The sequence below is a fragment of the Octopus bimaculoides genome, chromosome 11, assembly GCF_001194135.2.
Source record: "Octopus bimaculoides isolate UCB-OBI-ISO-001 chromosome 11, ASM119413v2, whole genome shotgun sequence".
Taxonomy (NCBI): Eukaryota; Metazoa; Mollusca; class Cephalopoda; order Octopoda; family Octopodidae; genus Octopus; species Octopus bimaculoides.
The window spans coordinates 77,407,540-77,411,468 of record NC_068991.1 but is presented as its reverse complement, the minus strand read 5'-3'; the positions used below and the strand labels follow the sequence as shown (position 1 = coordinate 77,411,468).

The following is a 3,929-nucleotide window of genomic DNA, read 5'->3' as shown; positions in this document are numbered from 1 at the left end:
CCCCTACAATGATAGTGACCACTGAAATTACAATGAGGGCAACAACAACAACAGAGCTGACCAAGCAAGGGCAATTAAAAAGAAAATCAACAGTTTTTTTCAGTGAGAAGATTTGGTAAAAGGTTACAGAAAAACAACAACCTGGATATAAAAAAAAATTTAAAAAAAACAAAAACGATACCTATGGTCCAGTGCTGGACAAATGGTGCAAACAAGAACAAGATTGACAAAGTACGGAAATAACTTCAGCAACAACATCAACAACAATAACGAAATTTTCCAAGAACAAAATTCACATTTGTTGGAAATCACGAAGCAAAATAAATATAAGGAAGGAAAAAAAAGGAATATTTACCAAAAAATATAGAAAACAAAATGATAAATAATAATAGCAACAGAAACAAGAATAGTGACATCATCATCATCATCATCACAATCACCACAATCATCATCAAGCACATCATTATCAGCAGCAGCAGTAGCAGCAGCAGTAGCATCAACAGATAGAGCCAGTAACTCTAGAGATGCTAAAGGAATATTAAAAAGAAAAAACGAAAAAAAAAAAAATACACAGGACACAGCTAACAACAAAAACACCATCAACATCAGCATCAACATCATCATCATCATGGACAACAACAACAACAAAAACAATCACTACGAATTAAACCATCACCTTCCGAGATGCCAAGGAAAAAAATTTCAAAACACCATAGAGAGAAACAGTACCATCATCATCATCATGACCACTGCCATTCCACCTCCACCACCACCACCAACAACAACAACAAGAAACAGATCCACTACTTTCCGAAATGCCAAGAACCAGAAAAAAAAAAAAATAAAGTAAAAAAAGAAAGAAAGAAAGAAAACAAGAAAATGCAGAATATCACAAACAGCAACAACAAGAGACAGGTAGAAGAAATCACCACCCTCATTCTCTCTCTCTCTCTCTCTCTCTCTTCCCCTGCCGCCGCCACACCTAACCAGCCAGCTCCCTTAGCCCCTCTGCCACCACCCCTACCAGCATCTCCTCTGCCAAGCTACAAAAACCACCACCACTACAGGAAACCATGTTGCTGTAGTACTTGTTGTTAACGGAGGGGAAGCTTCCATGAGATATATGTGGAATTACACTGATTAATATTGAAATTTCATTCATTATCATATCCATTGCTCTGGCTACTGTCACAAAACAGCATCACCAGCTTCTCATACAGTCACACCACACACACACACACACACACACTCTCACTCTCTCTCAGTCTTTTCCTCTCTCTCTCTCTATCTCTCTCTCTCTCTCTCTCTCTCTCTCTCGTTATTTCTCTCGCTTTCTCTGTCTTTTTTCTTCTCTCTATTTCTCTCTCTCTCTCTCTCTCTCTTTCTTTCTTTCTCTGTCTTTTTTCCTCTATTTCTCTCGCTTTCTCTGTCTTTTTTCTTCTCTCTATTTCTCCCTCTCTCTCTTTCTCAGTCTTTTCATCTTTCTCTCTCTTTCTCTGTCTTTTTTCCTCTATTTCTCTGTCTCTTTGTCTTTTTTCTTCTCTCTATTTCTCTCTCTCTTTCTCAGTCTTATCCTCTATTTCTCTCTTTCTCTCTCTTTTTTCCTTTATTTCTCTGTTTCTGTCTTTTTCTTCTCTCTCTCTCTCTCTCTCTCTCTCTCTCTCTCTCTCTCTCTCTCTCCCTCTTTCTCTTCATTCACACAACTTATCAGATGGAGGGAGCGCGGGTGTAAGAAAGGGTGAGCAATAGGTGGAGGGTATATGTGAAAGAGAGAGAGAGAGGGAGAGAGAGAAAAAGAGAAAGAGAGATGCAGTGAGGTAGAAGAGAGTGAAGAATGACGTATGTCTGGAAATAAGAGAGAGGAAGAAAGAGAGAGAAGAAAAGAACAGAGAGAGAGAGAGAGAGAGAGAGAGAGAGAGAGGGAGGTGAAATTGGAAGAGATGAAAATATAGAGACAGATAAATAAAGTACAAGAGAAAGAAAGGAAGGTGGGTGGGGGGAGGAATATGATGAACCAAGATGGTCTGAAGTCTGGAAGATTATGGAGAAAGAAGGGGAAAAGGAGAGAGAGAGAGAGAGAGATTGAGAGAGAGATCGAGAGAAGAGGTTAAAAGAAGGCAGAGTGGTTGAGGAGGAGGAGGAAGAAGAAGAAGAAGAGGAAAATAATACGAGATTATGAAGAACCAATATGAGGGAGGGGGAGAGGGGGAGAGAGAGAGAAAGAGAGAGAGAGGGGTTTAAAAAGGCAGAAAAGTAAGAGAAAGACTGACAGAAGAATGCAAGGAAAGGAAGAACTAAGGTGAAGTGCAAGTGAAGAACCAGGATGAGAGAGAGAGAGAGAGAGAGAGAGAGAGAGAGAGAGAGAGAGAGAGAGAGAGAGAGAGAGAGAGAGAGAGAGAGAAGGGGAGGAGAGAGAGGGGGAGGAGAGAGAGGGGGAGAGAGAGGGGGAGAGAGAGATGACAGGATGAATAGAAAAAGAAATTCAGATGAGAAGATAAAGAGAGATAGATGTTGAGAAACAAAGAAGAACAGGGGGGGGGAGAAAGACAGTGAAAAATATATGGAATAAAAGAGAGAGAGAGAGAGAGAAAGAGAGAGAGAGAGAAAGAGAGAGAGAGAGAGAGAAAGAGATGGAGGGAGAGATGGAGGGAGTTGGAGAAATAGAGGGGAAACAAAAAGCACATTAAGATATATGGAGATAAATAGAGGAGAAATAGATGGAGAGATACATGAATGGGTAGATGGACAGACAGATAGACAGATATGAGAGAGGGGGAGAGAGAGAGAGAGGAGGGAGAGAGAGAGGAGGGAGAGAGAGAGAGAGAGAGAGCGAGAGAGAGGCAGATAAACAGGCAAGCAGGTAGGCAAGTAAGCAGATAGATAGGTAGGCACAAATGTAGATAGACAGACAGACAGACAGATAGATAGATAGATGGATGGATTGATAGATAGATAGATAGACAGACATAGATAGATAGATAGATAGATAGATAGATAGATAGATAGATAGATAGATAGAGAGAGAGAGAGACATAGATGGATAGATAGATGGATAGATGGATGGATGGATGGATGGATGGATAGAGAGACAGACAGACAGAAAGATAGATAGAGAGAGAGAGAGGTAGATAGATAGATAGACAGACAGACAGACAGACAGATAGATAGATATGCATAGGTTGAGTAAAAGCAGAGGAATAAACACTATACTTGAAAGTAACATCAATAGGAATGGTGAAGGATGAGGGGTGACATGGAATATCTGAGAGAGAGAGAGAGGGAGAGGGAGAGACGTGGATAAAAAAGAGAGAGAGAGAAATATGTGAAAGGGAGGGGGAGGTTAGAATGAAGAAACATTTGCAGACAAAAGGAACAGGTAAGTGATACTGGTTTAGAAGGGAAAGGTAGATTGTTGAAGAGATAATAGGAGAATGATGATGGAAGGCGAAGAGAGAAAGAGAGAGAGAGAGAGAAGAGAAATGGAAGGGAAGCCAGAAGGGGGGGAGAAAGAGAGAGAGAGAGAGAGAAGGGGGGTTGAAAAGTAAATTTGTAAGAATGGTACAGGAAAGATAGGTGGTGCTTTTGAAAAAGGAAGAAGAAGAAAAAGAAGAAGAAGAAGAAGAAGAAGAAGAAGAAGAAGAAGAAGAAGAAGAAGAAGAAGAAGAAGAAGAATGAAAGGTGATTGATAAAGAAGAGAGTGTGGTAAAACAAGAGATATATAGACAGAGAGAGAGAGAGAGAAAGAGAGAGAGAAAGTATATGGTTTTAAGGCTGAAATTGCAAAAGGAGGAAGCAGAGAAAATGTTGAGAGGAAGTATGAGATAGTTAGGGAAGATGACATGTAAAATATGTTTGAGCGAGAAAAGGAGACGGCAGAGGTGAAGAGAGAGAGAGAGAGAGAGAGAGAGAGAGAGAGAGAGAGAGAGAGA

General features: G+C 40.4%; 2 long non-coding RNA genes across 3 annotated transcripts in view; one reads left to right on the top strand and one right to left on the bottom strand.

Annotated features, from left to right (window-relative positions):
* LOC106867980 (uncharacterized) overlaps nucleotides 1-3,929 on the bottom strand; it is a 637,828-nt gene that overhangs the window by 201,107 nt on the left and 432,792 nt on the right. The window lies entirely within an intron of this gene.
* The window catches only part of LOC128249108 (uncharacterized), a 33,816-nt gene that overhangs the window by 14,631 nt on the left and 15,256 nt on the right, over nucleotides 1-3,929 (top strand). The window lies entirely within an intron of this gene.